Below are 17,364 nucleotides of genomic sequence, written 5' to 3'. Positions count from 1 at the left end.
CACAGTCCTGTCCCCCAGCCCTGGCACAGAGCCTGGCATAGGGGGGTCCCCCCAGGCTTGGCACAGTGAGTGCAATGGGGGGCACAGCCCCAGGACTGAGTGGTATAGGGGGGCACAGCCCTGTCCCCCAGCCTTGCTGCTGTGGGTGGTACAGGGGGACACAGTTCTGTCCCCCGGCCCTGGCACAGTGGGTGGCATAGGGGGATCCCCCCAGCCTTGGCACAGTGAGTGCTATGGCGGGGCACAGCCCCAGGACTGAGTGCTATAGGTGTCCCCCTGTACCACCCACAGCGCTGTCCCCCAGCCTTGCTGCTGTGGGTGGTACAGGGGGACACAGTTCTGTCCCCCAGCCCTGGGACAGTGGCTGCTGCAGGGGGATATAGCCCTATTCCCCGAGCCTTGGCACAGCGGGGCACAACCTTGTCCCGCAGCCCTGGCAAAGAGAGTGGTGTAGGGGGACCATGTCTCTAGTTACCCAGCCTTAGCACAGGAGGGTGGTATGGGGAAGGCTGTTGCCTCTGCCCCCCTCCTCCCCAGCCTCTGTCATTCCAGGGCTGAGTAGGTAGTGTGCCTGCCCCTTATGCCCCATTCTTCCACCAGGGTGGGGTGGGTATGGCTGTTTCCCCCTGTATCCAGCTGCAGGGGCCGGGCTGGGTGGGGAGGGCTGGCCCTCTGTGCCCACTTGTAGGTCTGGGAGGTGGGGGCAGGAGAGGCTGTGCCTCCATGCAAGCCCTGAAGTGCCTCCAGGGCTCCGTTGCACCCGTGCATCTTGCGCTCCTTCCAGTCATGCAGGTTTGGTGCAGCTGGGATGCACGGGGAAGCCTTGCAGTGGCGGGGAACTGAGTACCTGCAGCATCTGGGAGCTACTGTTGTTTAGCCCCTTCTCCCCCCCCCCCACCAACTCAAGTACGCAAGTGGGTGCACAAGCTGGGCTGAAGGTGAGGTCACTGGGCTTTAACCCACTGACAGTTGCCATGCTCTCCTGCCTGACCCTGCCCTGGCCATGGAGGTAGCATCCCCTCCCTGCAGGTGTGGGGGCCACTGTGTTTTGGTGCAAAAGCCTCTTTGACCTTGAACATACAACAGTGTTTAAGCAGCAGGTGCAGAGGCTGGGACATCAGGGCTGGAAAGAGCCTTTTTCTGAGCATCTTTAAACCTCCCTGCCCCCTTGCCCCGTCCTCCAGACATCTGAGCTCTGCCGTGTACGTCTGCAGTGGGATAGGCACACCGTCTCCCTTGTACACACAGGCAGGCTTGGAGAGAGCTGGGGAAGGAAGGGGGTATGTATGGGTGGATGAGGAGATGAAAGGCTGAGGGATAAGGGTTTTTTTTTCCCCCCTCCCCACACTGCCTGGCTCTTGTGGTAGGGAGGAGACAGTGGAGCTGGCAGACGTTGCTGGGCTGATCCCTGGGGGTTCTCTGTGCCGGGGGGAGGGGAGCGTGTGTTTGTGTAAGTGTGGAGGGAGTATGGGGGGTATGTGTGTAGGAAGTGTGGAGGTTGTATGTGTGCATGTGTAAGGTACATGTGTGTAGGGGGGATGGTATGCGTCTGTGGAGGGGGTGGCAACTGGTTTGTCAATCTCTTCAGGCTTTATTTGCAGTAGCACAGTAATGAACTTTGTAGTATGACTGCAGATTGGTTGGTGGAACAGCTCTGCTTGTGTGTGTGCGTGTATGTGCGGCTTTTCAATATGGTTCAGTTTCAGTGAAGCCCGAGTTGTTTTACACATGCTTCAAAGCTTCAGTTTTCCACAGGAAATGGTATAAGCGTAACTGAACACTCAGCCACGAAATCAAACTTTGTTACATATGCAGTGGTTTGGCCGGCGACTGCGTGGTTGGGGCTGAAATGCAGTCTTTCTGGACAGATTTCATTCATGTTGCTGCTTGTTTACCAAAAGCTTGACACAGATGCAACACGATGATGCATCAACTTCCTGGGGATTTTTAATTTTTTTTTTCTCCGTAAGGTGTCCAGTATTTTTTATCGATTTCTCTCTCATTTAATAAAGTCAGAGCCTCTGGAATTGAAATGTTTGTGTAAATGCAGTTACATATACACATAGTAGAAGGGAAATGGAAGGAGCTTGTTACATGTGTGATGAAATCAAATTTAAATTTGGGCCAACCTCAAAGGCAACACTATCTTCAAGACTGAGGGGCAAATATTGAAAACAGAGAAACTGGGTTAAGGTTGCTATTATGTTTAGTTTCACCCTTGTCAATTAGGCTGGTCCTGTGTGTGCCTTGTACCTGCTTACCTGTTGTTTTGAGACACCTTTTTTCCCCATAAAGGGCCAACAGAAGGGGCAAATAATCAGTTGGTGCAAATTGTCATAGCTCCATTATGTCATAGCTATACTGACTGAGGATCTGCTCCAAGGGACTGGGCTGAGCCTTAAATTAGAATTGATTTGTTGTTAATGGCTTGTGTGTCATGGTCCTTAAGCTTTATTTTAACACATTTTCTCTGTGTGTGTGCATATGTTTTAACTGTGTTGCTGTCTTGTTTTTCCCTTGAGTCACAGTATTGTGTCTGTATGTTTCAGATGGCAGTGTTTTGCATTTCTGACATTGCAGTGCTGTCTCTCCAGGCTTGTTTTGAGTCTTTCATTTTGTTTCATTGATTTGCAACTCCCATTCTTGTAGCTCCCTGGATTCATTTTGACCCGTGTTTATCTCTTTTTTCCAGGGACATGATTTAGGGTTTTCATCTCCACTTTGTTCGTTGTTATACCTAAACGTTAGTTAATCTTATTTGTGGCTTGTTTCTGTTGAGCAAAACTCTGCCTTCAATGGAAATTTTGCCTGAATAGAAAGGGTAGGATCAGGCCATGGACAACCAGTTATGTATTTTGCTTCGCTTCTCCTACATAGATTCCACCATGTTTAGTGGAAGTGTTAGATGTGCAAAAGATGCAGGACCAGGACTTAATAAACAAAACAAGGTTTTATTTTTTTTTATTTGTTCTGACTTATTTCATGTGCATGTTATGTACTGTGAGCACTGCTACAACAATTAGCACAGGCTTAATAAACACAGACATGATTAGTGTCCTCCCCTACCATAATATATGCACATCTGTTTACATAGCATCCATCCTCATCATGTCTGAGTCTCTCAATTTGCTAATTAATTTATCCTTGGGACTTCCCTGTCCACTCAGGAAGTATTATCATGTCTGCTTTCCGGATGGGGAACTGAGGCACAGAAAGCTGTTAAGACTTGCTAGAATTGTACAGGAAATCTGTGGTACAGCCAGCGACTGCTTGAAGCTGCATCTCTTTGTACTCCTTCAGTAGCATGATCACAAGATCATCCTTTGTCTGTATTAACTACTTGAATCAGACTTGTAATACAGTTGTATATCTAGCAATCCTTTCCTTATGTCTTGCAACCTGCCCACTTGCAGTGATCAGGAAACTGGCTGGTCCCTTGAGCATGTAAATCTGGACCCTGATTTTAATATTGCTTGTGAACTACAGCTGCATTTAACTGAAGGATGTTGCATGTACCCAGCAGACTGATGGAAACAAATTCCGTAGTCAAGGACCTCTTATGGAGGACACCAGGCAAAAATCACTCACCATTTCAATTTGAGAGAGGGAGAAACTGGGACTTGCAACTTGAGTTGTACCTTTTCTGATCATAATTTTGCTAGTATCATATGAGAAGGGTTGTAGTTTCACTAGTAGTTTGACAGACCAGGGTCAAACTATTTAGGGCTTTCTAGGTTAAAAAATAATTCTAAGGTGAGGTAACCAGTGAAGGTCATAGTTGCAATCTGTGCCTTGGATGGGAGTAGTAGAAAAATAGTGTGAGGATTAGGAAGCCACAAATGGATCCTTTTGCGGCTCTGCTCACTGTTTACTGGAAACAACTCAGGTTCCAACCCATTGTTCTTAGGCACAGCTGATTCCTGGTCATCCAGGAGCTGCTGAGGCACTAATGACCGCTGTGCCCCCCCAGCTGCTTTTTTTTGAGCTATAACACTCTCTACAAATCGTCATCCAAGTCCTTCAGCCTATCAAATTAACCTCAACCTTGTCTAAATTTAGGTCAACCAGCTGCCCTCATCCAAGCCCATGTGCAGTAGCATAACTGAGGAGGGGGTGCAACAGGGGCAGCAACCCTGGACCCTGCCTTTGTTTGGGGATGTGCAAAATAGCTGCGACTGTAGTGGGAGCTGATCATGCTGTTGTGATCAGCACTGTCCTGGGCATCCTGGGTGTAGAGCTGCACTCCTATGCCTCTGCCCAGATCTCATGCACCAGCTGAGTCACTCCTTCAGTGATGTGGCCAGGATTGGAATTGATGGAGGAAGAGGAGTGCTTGCCATTCACAGGGTGTGTGAAGGGGGGACAACAGCCATGTGTTTCTCCTTGCTTAGGCCTCAACTGTATGTTGAATAGGAGGGGTGCTGGAGTGGAACTGCAACAGCCATGAAAGAGCTGGTAAGGTAGATGTGCACTACCCACAAGGGCCTTCTGGGACCTCTGCTGTGTTTATTCCAAGCTCTTTTCTGGACCGATTTGGCCTCACCTGTACTCTGGGGCAAGTCGTCTTTCTGAATAGCTAGAGTTTTCATTTACTGGCTGACTGGAATTTTTTTAAAAAAGTTCACATCTGGCCTCTGGGGTTTTGTTGGTGCCTTGGTGATTTAAATAACAAACTCTGCCTAGATAGTGCACACTTTATATTTCATAATATTCACATGCAGCCGAATTGTTTCCTTTGGGTACAAAATCTGCTGACTGTAAAAAAAAAAAAAAAAAAAAAAAAAAAAGTGGTAAGCAGTGTCATTTGTCACATTGTGACACAATACTGTATTTTGTTCCTTTAATCATCATTATTAACTAAAAAACTAACTGACTTTTAGGGTGTATCCAAGAGACCTAAGTGGGCTTTGGATCAAACAATGCAAAGAATAGGAATCGAGTCCTATTAGCCTATTATCATAGGGAAACACTAAGGAGTAAAAGTAGCTCAAAATTGTCTAGGCTCCCACATAGGATACCTCTTTCCTAAACTGAGGAAAAGTATTAGCTTATGTCTATGCCCGTGTACCATATAGGCAACCGTTTAAATAGTTTAGGAGCCCTGAGTGGGCCTCCCTATCTTCTGCTGCAGAACTAGCTGAATGCTAACAGCAACAACATATGCATGCTCCTAGGCCCTGTTTGTTCTTTTATAGGTTCTAAAAGAAGTTATTTAGAACCCAGATGCATCTACCTGGTTTCCTTCTATTCTTAGTGGTGTAGAAAATAGAGGTATAACAATTAGACACAACCTGAGGTCAGATCAGAGTTGGCTAACATGTGTTAATTAACCTAAATTTACCCTCAACCTCTTTTCTTAATCTAGGTAAACTCAAGAGACTCATAAGCAGATCAAAGACACCAATAAATTAGTACAGCTTAAGTAGACAAGTTAAAGCTTTAAAATTATTTTATAAAAAAACTATCTTCTGGCTTAACAGTAAACATGGCATATACATTTATTGTTGCCTCTGTCATATCTCTTCCAGTTGGGCCATTCTAGATATTATTAAGATGTTAGGTGAATTGCAAAGATAAAGCTAAAAATTCCTGTTAAGCTGCCATCTAATATGATATATGAATATTCAGGGTAGGGGTGGGCAAAATGCGGCTCACAGCTGCCAGGCCATTCTATCCAGCCCACAGGGCCCCTAAAAAATTTCGAAAATTAATATTTATCTGTCGCTGGCTGCCTGTCATATGGCCCTCGATGGCATGCCAAAACTCAGTAAGCAGCCCTTCGCCCAAAATAATTGCCCACCTCTGATTTAGGGGCTAGAAAATGGCTGATCTTGACTAGCATGCTTCTCCCCTTCTCTCGCTCGCTCGCTGTCCCTTTCTTTCAATTCCAATTTACTTTCCTAGTTTGTGTTTGTATTTGTATTATTCCTCAGATTCTTCTTTGCTGGGTGTCATTTGGATTTGTCTCCTTTCGGTCACTTTCCTGTTCATTTTCTTAATGCATTTCCCCCTGTGCTTGCGTTCTACATTCCAAGGCTGAGATTTGCAATAGGATAACAGAGGACCCGTGAAATTCCACTACCATGTCTTGTAGGTGACACCTACCTCTGCTGCTTCCTCAAGTTTGTTCACTGGGCTCATCAAGCTAGCCACAGAGCGAGACAGCTGTGAACTTTGTCTGTTTCATTCTGCTGAGATTCTATATGAGATGTAGTCTATGAAGGAACAGTACAACTGTGATCTCTAGAAAGAGAGGAGAATAGAAATGAGCATTTGTCCTCATCTAGCTCCCTCATTCACAGAGGATCACGTCTGCTCTGTGGTTGCATGTTGCTGTTTGCTTTCTGCCCCAGGAGTAGCTGAAGTGTGAAACTGCGAAGGGGTTGCCAGTTCCATTTCTCTGGTGCTAGCACCCTCAAGGAAGACTGTATTCTCTAAAGATAGGACAGATGAAATCCTGGAGGAGGGAAGGCAGGGGCAAGATGCAGAGATAGAGGAGGAAATGGGCATAGATCAAAGGTGTGAATGTGTGAGCTGCACAGACAGGAAAGTGATTTGTGATGGGAGGGTGGCTTGTTTAATAGGATCACAACCAACCTATCTTCTCATTCCTTGTGTCAGTAGTGGCCAGGAGCACTGCAGAGATGGCACGTTCATCTCTTGGGAAGAAGATGTGTGTTGCTGTTTGGTGACCTCCTGAATCTGACTGTGATGCTTTGCCAAGAGCTCAGTTTAGCTTGTGGGCAATGGCAGGGGGGAGAGGCAGAGAGGCAGACTAAGACCTGGTTTCTATGCTGAAGTTTTTTTATTGTTATAAATTTTTGGTTTTGGGCGTGGCACCCACAAAATAGTCATGCCAGTAAGAGCCCTCTTATTAATGCATTTCTATCAGTTTAAAGAAGATTGTTGTACCAATAGAATTATTCCCCTTCTCATACAGGAAAACACCTTTATGCCAGTTATATGTGTGGCCACACTGTTGTGTATTTATTGGTTTAACTGTACTGGCTGGTTTCTAAAGTAGCCAAGGCCTAGGACAGGGGTTGGCAACCTCTGGTACACGTGCCAAGGATGGCATGCAAGGCCATTTTGCTTGGCATGCTGTGGCCAGCCCTGGCTCAGGGTAGCTGCTGCCAGCGACGGAGCCTGGGCTGCTCCCAGCAGGGCTTGTGGCATCCCAGCTGCCTGCTGGGAGCAGCCTGGGCTCCCGGCTGGCAGCAGCTCCCCAGAGCTGGGACCGGCTGCAGCTGGGAGGCTCCAAACAGCTGTGCCAGGCTCTGGCATCAGCTCCGCACGGGCGCGTACAGGCACACCTCGGAGTGGGCGGTGGGGGAGGGGCCTGAGGCAGCGCAGCCCCAGTCTCTGCCCCGCTCATGGAACGGAGGTGATGAGCCCAGTGGAGCTGTTTGTAGCCAGCCCGGGCTCTGGGCAGTTGCAGCGGGCAGAGTGCAAACAGCTCCTCTGGGCTGCACAGCTCTGGCATCAGCTTTGTGCTGGCGGCGACTGCACAGGCACTTCAGGGCGGGCTCTGTGGGACAGGGGCTTTGGGTGGGTGGCAAGGGACAATAGGGGCGTGGGGCAGGGGCTTTGGCTGGGGGGTGAGGGGCAGTAGGGCTGGGGGGGCACGGGGTGGCAGGGCTGGGGGGCATGGGCTTTGGGTGGGGGGCATGGGGCATAAGCAGGGCATCCTGTCACATACCCCTTGCCCTCATTTTGTTTTTCTGCCATGCCGGCACTCCATCACCTTCCGAAGTAGGCATTGTGGTGTTTTTCGGCACTCCAGCCAAAAAACATTGCCTACCCGTGGCCTAGGAAGATAGGTCTAAAAGGTAAAAGCAGTTACCTGCACAGCTGGGAGAGATATGAATGACCATTTAATTTTAGTTGTTGTTTGTGGTTTTTGACCCTGAGAAATAGCACTTTCTTCAGACATCTTATTCCCCAACATGAAAGTGAGAGTCTTTCTTCCTCTCATGGATGCACACATATAGTGCAAACTGCTGCTATTGACCTAATTGCAGGCTGCTGAATTCTGCTTACAATCATATCTGTTCAGTAGCTGCTTGACATGTCTCAGAGGAAAGACAGAAGATAGAGTGTCATTTGCAGAGACTTTCTTGTGAAGGTAAACTGTGCTCTTCCTTTCATAATGCATGCCTGCATTAAAACAAACTGGCACTTCTAGGCATCATTCAAGAGTGTTCTACTTTGTCCATGGTAAAAATATCCACATACTTAATGTGGGACTCTTAGGTCTGAACATTCCCTCTTTTTGGGGGGGGAAGGAAAGTTGCTCTAGATGCACCAGGAGCTCGGACAGAGCAGGGGCAGTCTTTCCTTTCTTACCCCTTGTAAAATATATAAGAATGAGTGCTGTGCTCAGGCAGAGATGTGGGTTTTCCAGAAAAATTTGAATTGGAAAATTTCCCAAGGCCCTAAATAGAGTGTGATCTGATTTAGCAGGAGTGTACTTGGTAGCGGTGTTGGTCTGAAACAAGAAGACATACAAAAAACTAGAACTCTTGGTTCCAAAATGATACCTTTTATTAGACCAACTAATTTGTTGGTCTAATAAAAGGTATCATTTTGGAACCAAGGGTTTTAGTTGTTTGTATATCGGATTTAGCATGTTTATTTGACTTATATATAGTAAACAAAACTAAAACATACTCCCATGTTAATTTTATGTCCCAATAGCCACAAGTATTTGGAGTGAAATATTTGATTAGGAAAAAAATTAAATACTGTACAGTTAATGCGGTGTAAATGTTATATTCAAACAAATTCGAAGCTTTATATGGAAAGAAAGTATTTTTATTGGAATACTTGTAAAAGTGTAAAGACAATACACAATAGCATGCACTTTCCCTACATTGCTTGTTTAAATTTAAGAAAAAAAATGAAGGCACTGAAAACTGTTGACACGCTCACCCAAAGGACTGTGCATGATATGCCATGGCTGTCCACTCATCTACTTCAACAGAGTTTAACTCTCTTCCACTGAGGTCACGGGGGCACCTCCAGTTTCACTGTCACTATCTGTAGAATCACTTGCACCACTTATTAGTTCCATGTCAGAATCAAATTGAGGCAAATCTGATTCAGAATTACTTGTTCATCTTCTCTTTCTCTAAAAGATGGTTTTACCAGTGAGTCTATGGGAAAGGGCAACTTATCATACATGTCATTGTTACTAATTGTACTTCTGATTGATTCTCCAGAAGCAAGAGATTTTGAGAAATAGAAACAAGCTTAGCAGTGAGTTCATTTGTTAGCCTGTTCCTCTTTTTTGTCTTGATTGAGCTGAAAGCCTTCCAGTTCTGTTCACAAGAAGCTGCTGTTGGTGGAATGCTTAGGATCCTTAGAGCAATCCTGGACAACAGTTGGGTGTTACAGCATCCCTTCCACCATGTGAGAGGAGACATATTCTCTGCTGCCTGCCAAATGATGTCTTTCTCCAAAATTTTTCTTTTGAGTGGTACTTGGCAATGTCTGTCATTATGGCTATTTCATCGATGCTGGGGACATTCTTAGCTACCTCCATAATTGTATCGAGAGCAGTAGATAATTCACCTTCTGATAAATGTTGTCCTCTGTGTTGAGGATCCAAAAGGTTTGCTGCCAGATGAGCTGGATGAGGGCAAAGCAGATCTCTTGGTAAACATTTGTTTTACGACTACTACGTTTTTGGATAGAGATGAAGGTGGCAAAAGCTCAATTTGATTTTCATTCAGTTGTCTGAATATCTCTGGAATATTTGAAAGGCTTATGTAGCTCCTTCAAGTTTCTCGATAGCCACTGAAACTGGTAGTAGCAAGTTGAACGCTCTTTGAACTTGAACCTAGAACACATTGTTGTCAAGAATCTCCTTCCGAACATTCGCGGGAATAATCTGGGATACTGTGTCATCTATTGAAGCACGCTGCAAACAGTTCTTTGTGCACAGCAAACTATGTAGCTGAGCCCCATCTAGTTTCTCCTGGCAATAAAAGTGCACTTCCCTTCCCCTGCTTCTCTTTCTGTAATTTCTTCAAAGCCTGATTAGCAACATGATGATTGTTCAATACCTTCACAATTGCTTTGCAGTTTGCCAATATTGTCTTCATTGTATTCACACTTACTATGTCCTTTGCTAGAAGATTCAACCCATGGGCAAGACAGCCAAACACTATTAAATGAGGATACTTTGCCTATAATATTTGTCATACAGCTTTCATGTTACTTGCATTATCAGCTACAAGGGCTTGTACCCTGGAGGGACCTGCATGTTCAATCTCTTCACTCAGTAATTTGGCTATGTATTTACCTGTATGACGAGAAGATTTGGTAGCAGTTGCTTTCAGGAATATTGGTTCAGGTGTTGCTAGCATAATGTTCAGTAAAGTATTTCCTTGTATATCAGTCCATCCATCTGATATCAGAGTCAGTGATTCTGCTTGACCAATCCTTTGAATAACTCTTTTGAGTAACTCTTTCAATAACTCCTTTGTTTGAACTCTGTCATACTCTCTATCTGAGAGAGAATTTGATAAGTGATAACATGATAGTAACTTTATATGATGGGCGAATTCATTTGTAAAGTTCCTTCCAGTATTGATTTTCAGGTATGGAAAGAGGTATGCCACTTGCAGATATAGCTTGAGCTAATGTCTCATTTGATTTTTCTTGATCTTCTTTTGACATTTTGTCCACAAAGCTTGATAAAAAGCTTGACTGTCTTGAACAGCTACTTGTGGTGGATCACATATCTGGTGACAGTGATCTTGAAAGCAAGGATCCTGCTTCTTCTTTCCCCAGACCTGGCAGCTCAGCATTTTCATTTTCCAATTTTTGCAAATCTGCTATTTCACTTGAGCTGCCAAGTTCCTGGAAGAAAAGCGGGGGACTTTTTTTGTTTTAGCCTATTCTAGTCTGGCCTCGTTCATCAGAAGGAGAAGAAGTGGCAGGGAAGAAAGAACACTCCGATGCTCAACTTGCTGCTCAGTTGCCCTGGGACTGCAGAGCCAAAGGGAAGTATAGTCTGGCCTCTGACATTGGCCAGAGGACTATGCTCATTCTGCTGGGTTGAAATAGTCAACTATTTATCTAGTATGTAATTTAAAAAAATATATATTGTTAAGCCTAAGCCACTTTGGGTGCTTAGTGCAAGCAGAAAAGCAGGATACACATATTTTAAATAAATAATAGTCCGGAGTTGCGTTAACAACTTCTAAAATAATAATGTTTTAAAACAATAAAGATGCTAGTTTATACTGTGTGTTGTTTAACATATTAATTTGTTTACTTGCATAGGATTCCCGAAGTAGACTTTTCTCAGATGATGTTGCTCCACAACTTCATTATATTAGCTTTCTGTGTATGGCTTGTACTCTTTCAAGACAGTTTCTACATGTTATTAAATGTTTCTTCATTCTTGTTGCGTTGTTAGCATACTCCTGCCTGCAATATTTACATCTACCAACTTTCTTCCTTCCTTCAGTATCTTGAACTTCACTGTAATGAATGCCACACACTAGGGGATTTTTTTTCTGAATAGGCATTATTATGACTACTTCAAACCAAAAGCACTAAAAAAACTAACAGATCTTATGCAAACACTTCCAACTACCCCAACTCAAGAAAATAAATGAGACAGTGCTCTGTGTGTTTGCTGAACCAAAAGTGAAACAGATTAATCACAGTTTTAGTTTTGCTTTCACTTGCAGTCTGAGATTAAATAAGAATTTTGGCTTTGGTTTTGATTTGACCTGCACAGCCAATGAGGTAAATTCATAACTTGATTTTTAGTTTGGAGTATTATGTGAGTGTGTATATAGCCACCTACCTGTTTACAAATCAGTAAAACATATATGTACTCTCTCACACACTTACTAGGGATAATCACCTGAAAAACATTAATTACAACTTTGAAACTGCCAAGCTTGCCTATTATTGTATTAGCATCCATTCACTGTTACTAATACATTTTATGAAACAATTAATTTTTAGAAATGGAAAATTTTTCCATGGAAAAATAAAGCACTGGAAAATTTGTTGCCCCACATCTCTGCAGGCAGATCCCATTGAGGGAGTCACTGAGTTTAAAAATGGATCACTGGTTTAGTCTGGGTTTTGAATGGCATCAAAACACGTGGGGATAATTGTTTACACAAGCAGCTTTAATAGTAATTAACTAATCAATTAGTCTTGATTGTCCAGATTTGGATATCTCACAGGTACTTAGGGTGGGTCAATAGATTTATAAGTATGTAGAATCTCAGAATAGAAGGCTTTGTCCCAGGGAATCAGTCATCTGTTTTGGCCCTAGTGAAATGTTGGAGTGGATGGAGCTAAAGCCATTTCCTTGTCTCACACTCTCCTTGACAAAAGGATAGTGCAAAAGGAGACCTTAATTACAAACTGCCAGGGGCTCTTTCAGGATGCTCACCAAATTCTGTGATGTCAGCTCAAAGGAGGCCTGTGATTGGCTAATATGGAATGAAATCTAAAGGCAGATTAGCTATAGATACATGTGTCAGCAAGATAAGATCGTCTGTATTTTACCACTATAACCTAGAACAACCCTGTCATCTCATGCCATTTTACTGCTACAACCAGCATGCTGTCCTGGATATCTTCCTGAGCCTGCAGACAAGCTGAAACTGCTCCTCTGTAGGTGTATCTACACAAGATGTTTACTGTGGAGTTGACTAATTAGCTCCTCAGAAAAACATCACTGTTTACATGTGTGGTGCTATGAGGATGGAGTAAATTAATTAACTCCACCCTAGGACAGTACTGCCAGACACAAATACTGTATTCTATGGTGGAGTTATTTACTTTGTTGCAGTGTACCTGTAGACGCTGATAGGGCTGGCTAGCCCTGTAGTGAAGCACCCTTGTGCCCCAGCTGGCAGGCTGACTCTTGGGGGTCCCCTGCCAGCTAGGGCTGCTCTGCCCTGGCTCAACATGCTTTGGTCCCAGGTGCACATGCAAACATGGCACCTGGGAGCAACAAACTTCAGTGTAAACTGCACCAGAGTTTATTCAGCTGCACTCATTGCACATGTGAACTGCTTTCATTAATCTCAATGGGTCATTAACTCTTGAGTTCTAGTGCAGGCAGTTAAAAATGTCACCCTTAACTAGTTCACCCTTAACAACCCAGGATCATGGGCTGAGCTTGAATCAAGCGCCAGCCTTACTTCCTTACCCATCTATTGGCTGCTCTCTACACATTGCATCAATACCTACTCACAGTCCTCATCACTTCCTAGCTTCAGCATCTTTCTAGTGCTTTCAACTTTCACCATTGCCAGCCTTGGGTCTCATTCTCCTACCCAGTCCCGGCATCAGTAGTTCCTTCAAATCCCGATGGCATTGCTAGGGGATTTATCTCCGTGTATCTCTTTCCTGCACTTCTGTGCATTGCGAGTGAGTAAGGAATTACTGGAGAAATGCCACATGCAAAATTCATCCTATGGCCTTTTCTTTGTTCTCTTTCTGGCCCAAAGAGATTAACTCAACTTTTTATGTGTAATGATCTATAAGTTAATTAACCTGCATCCAGTAAATATTTCAGGATTTAAAAAATGCATGGATGCAATTACAGTTAATCTAAATATAGTCTGTGTAGTTGTTTACATGTTCTTTGCCTGAGGTATTCAATTGAACCATCTGACAAAAGTGTAACTGCTGATCCACAAAAGTACATCAGCTGAGGAATTGTATTTGAATACTGCATCTATCCTTGGCTTCTTAAAACAATGTATTGGTGGTACATTTTAGCACTGAACTAAACTTCCTTGATTTTGTTTGTTTGTTTGTTTTTAATTTGTTGCTACTTCTTTAAATTTATCCTAAAATTTCCCCATCCCTAAAGTAATTCAGGAATCTTTCTGTTCAAGACTTAAAAGAAACACAATTTGTTGCTTAATCATGCATTTTACTTTCTATAAAGTAAAAAGCTGTTTTTTGTGAGAATGGAGGTGAGAAGGGTATTGATCAAATGCAGTGAATCAACAAGAGGCTTGGCTTGTTTTCACTGGTTTAGGTACATGTTCTTGTAGCAGTTTGGAAACAAGGAGCCACTGTACATGTTTATTGATTTAGTAGGGTAGATATATGACAAACACCTACTATAATACCCTGTTAAGGCCCTTGAGCCTTGTCCTACTGTAATAAGTTTTCAGTATTTCACTTTGCATTGACTGTGTGCTTTTAACGACTGCATTTCCTTACCACAATGGTTTGAGGATTATTGACGAGATATGCAGTATGATCCTTGATTGGTTTTATTACCAGTGTCTCTAAAGGGGCTTCCTAACTGTACCACAATTCATGTGAAAACTGTAGGGATGAAACCCTTTTCTTTCAAAGGCAGCCATATGGCATATCCAAGGCTTGAATTTAGGTTGAATTAAGAGTTGGGACTTCCCTCTGTGATGAGCACCCTTGCTTTAGGTCAGGGGCAGGCAATTATTTTGAGCAGAGGGCCACTTACTGAGTTTTGGCAAGCCATCGTGGGCCACATGACAGGCAGCCCAGGGCAGATTAATATTAATTTTCTAATATTTTTAGGGGCCCCGTGGGCTGAATTGAATGGCCTGGTGGGCCGCATTTTGCCCACCCCTGCTTGAGGTGCTTCTGGAAGCATTCCAGAAAATAATGTGCGACTACTACAGTAACACACGCATCATGCTACAATAGCCATAGGGGTGAAGGGTGTGTTACTGGAGTAAAGTTGAAGGGTGTGGTGTGTTCCCAGCAGCTAAGAATGTGTTAAGATCTATGCAATCTCACACTAGAGAGGCTTTACAGACCATCATGGTCAGGGAAAATGAATAACCCTCATAACCTGCCTGTAAGGTTGATTAAATTAATACAGTATCCATTTGGGACCAGGGGAGGAGGAGAGAGCAGGTGCCAGACCTGAAAGGCTCATATAGTGAATGTTTGTCAAGCTTCCCAGCTGTGCTCTTTCTAGAATGAGTGGGACTCCAGATCAGGTGCCTTTGCCAGTCTTGTGTGTCTCAGAGAGGAGAAAAAAAATCTCTCAGGTGACTAAGTCCTAGGCCAGTTAGGAATACTGTGGTTATTTCATTATTAAAACATTTGGGGCCATATGCTGATCTAATGGATGCTGCTGTAATACATCTGCTGGGTGGCCAGTCTGCCATCCTTAGTAGATTTTACAGATTCACAGTTTAGGGCTGGAAGGGACCCTGTAAAATCATTGGGTCCAGCCCCCACCCCCTGCTCTGGGCAGGAAAAGATGCTGGGATCAAATAACCCCAGCAAGGTGAGCGTCCAGTCTCCTGTTAAAGATCTCCAAGGTAGGTGCCTACATAACTCCCGCTGGGAGTCTATTCCAGAGTCTGGTCACATGAACCGCGAAGAAGTTTTTCCTTCAGTGGCAGACTTGTTCAATTAAGAATCAAAGGATTTGGCCTGGACCTTCATGGGTGTTGCTATCAATTTTCCCTGGTATGAGACTATTTAGAATCTAGTTGTTTTGTATATTTACAGTTAAGGTGTAATAATAAAGATATTCAGCAAATCATATTATTTAAAACAAATCCTAAATTATGGAGACAGAAAGGACAAATAAAAGCTTTTTTCTTGGGGTGGCAGATCAGATGATTGAAAGCAAATTTCTGGTGAAGGGCCTGCCTAGGATGGCTTCTTTGTATGAAGCTGGATGTCTCTTAGGAGTTAAGAAGTGCAGCTCAGATGTAGTAACTGAGCCAAAAGGACAGGTAATAATACCCTTTTTTAGGTCAGCGAATCTGGGGTCTGATCCCATAACTCTGATGCAAATAGTTCTTGCTCATTTGAGCAGTTTCATTGCTGTTAACTGAAAGATTTCCATTAAAATTGCAGAACTGTTCGTAAGTGGGTAGAGAAAAAGGACTTCCTAAGGTGGTTATGTTAGGGGGTCTTTCAAGTGAACAGATACTCTGCATGAATTACCCAGGAACTGAGGGGAGAGGCAGCTGTATTTTGAGTACTTTAAAATATAATTGCTTTTAAACTGCTTTACTGGAAATTTGTGCTTATCCAGAGGTGACTGAGAGGGGTGGGTGAAGTGAGGTCACAGCAAGAGGCACATATGGTGCATACATTATGATTTTCAAGATTTCTGGTAATTGGAGGGATCTTCATGTCCCGCAGTGTTCATCAACTTTATTGGTCCTGTACTGGCTAGCAGGGAGTCTTGCATAATCATAGCTGAACTGTAATGCCTTTGCTGAACTGTAATGCCTTTGCTGATCTATTGCATTTGGCTGTCTTGGGGTGTATTTGGGCTGTGAGATGAAGGGTGGGACACTGCCATTATTTTAAGTACTTGTAGGCCTGTAAATAGAGAGTGAGCACAAAAATGAAGGAGAAAGAGAATGGAGCCAAGAACTTTTGCCTAAGAAGAGCTAATTGTAGGATGCAACCCAGGGACTCTGCCTCTGCTGGTCCTGGAAGTAGAAGTCTTGAGAAGGAAGAGTTGAATGAACTCCTGACAAGAAGAGCGGGTTGCCAGATGTGGGGAATCATGCAAGGCTTGGCCATCTTTTATTTGTAGAGTACCAAGTAATTTATTAAGAGAAGGAAGAAGGAATATTGCAGATGAAACTCATCTCTGGTGACTAAATGCACAGTGCAGCGGAAGTGGGGAAGGTTTTACAATATGAAGACTATTTTTATATGCCTGGGTATCACAGAAATGAATTTTTCTGAAACATTGATTCTAGGTCCAGGTATATAGATTACTTTGCACCAGATCCCAGTATCATGAATAAAAATGCTAGATTCTGGTTTCTGAGAAGCTATTATTTCAGATGATGTTTATAAAATAACCATTACAAAAACCAATAGCTTTTAAAATTATCCTAGTGTGTATTGGTCTTATTTTACTTCTCTAAAGGACATTTTCTGTAGAGCTAAGTCTGATACAGTATGTTCCAAATTCACTGCATATAAACTCAGTGCCATAGTCCTCAGATAGGCAAAATTTCCATCTACTTTAATGGGATAGCTGCCTAGGGAAGGACACTAGGACTTTGACTTTGCTTCTGTATAGGCAATAAGTTAAAGGAACAGAGTTCAGACAAATTTTAACCTGAGTTTTAGATTTTGTAAAAATGAACTTTTACAGAATCTCCAATCAATAAGAACATTTCCAGGAAGATGACTTGTTTGGTGTTGATTTCCATTGAAAATGTTCCTTGCAGGGTTTTTCTGATGCCAGCACTGCTTGTTCAAAAAACTGCAAAATGAAATCAACTAGATACAAAATATAAGACATACAGAAACTGCCTACTCTATTTCTGTCAGCCCATTTAAGAAAGAGTGTAAAAATAGTTAAGCAGCATACCCTTTGAAAAGTAAATT

At 43.4% G+C, this 17,364-nt stretch overlaps 1 protein-coding gene across 2 annotated transcripts in view; it reads left to right on the top strand.

Annotated features, from left to right (window-relative positions):
* Positions 1–17,364, top strand: part of ABTB3 (ankyrin repeat and BTB domain containing 3) — a 298,152-nt gene that overhangs the window by 1,211 nt on the left and 279,577 nt on the right. The window lies entirely within an intron of this gene.

The sequence above is a fragment of the Crocodylus siamensis genome, chromosome 4, assembly GCF_052110815.1.
Source record: "Crocodylus siamensis isolate JL-2025a chromosome 4, ASM5211081v1, whole genome shotgun sequence".
NCBI lineage: Eukaryota > Metazoa > Chordata > Crocodylia > Crocodylidae > Crocodylus > Crocodylus siamensis.
This window is presented reverse-complemented; position numbering and strand designations above follow the sequence as displayed.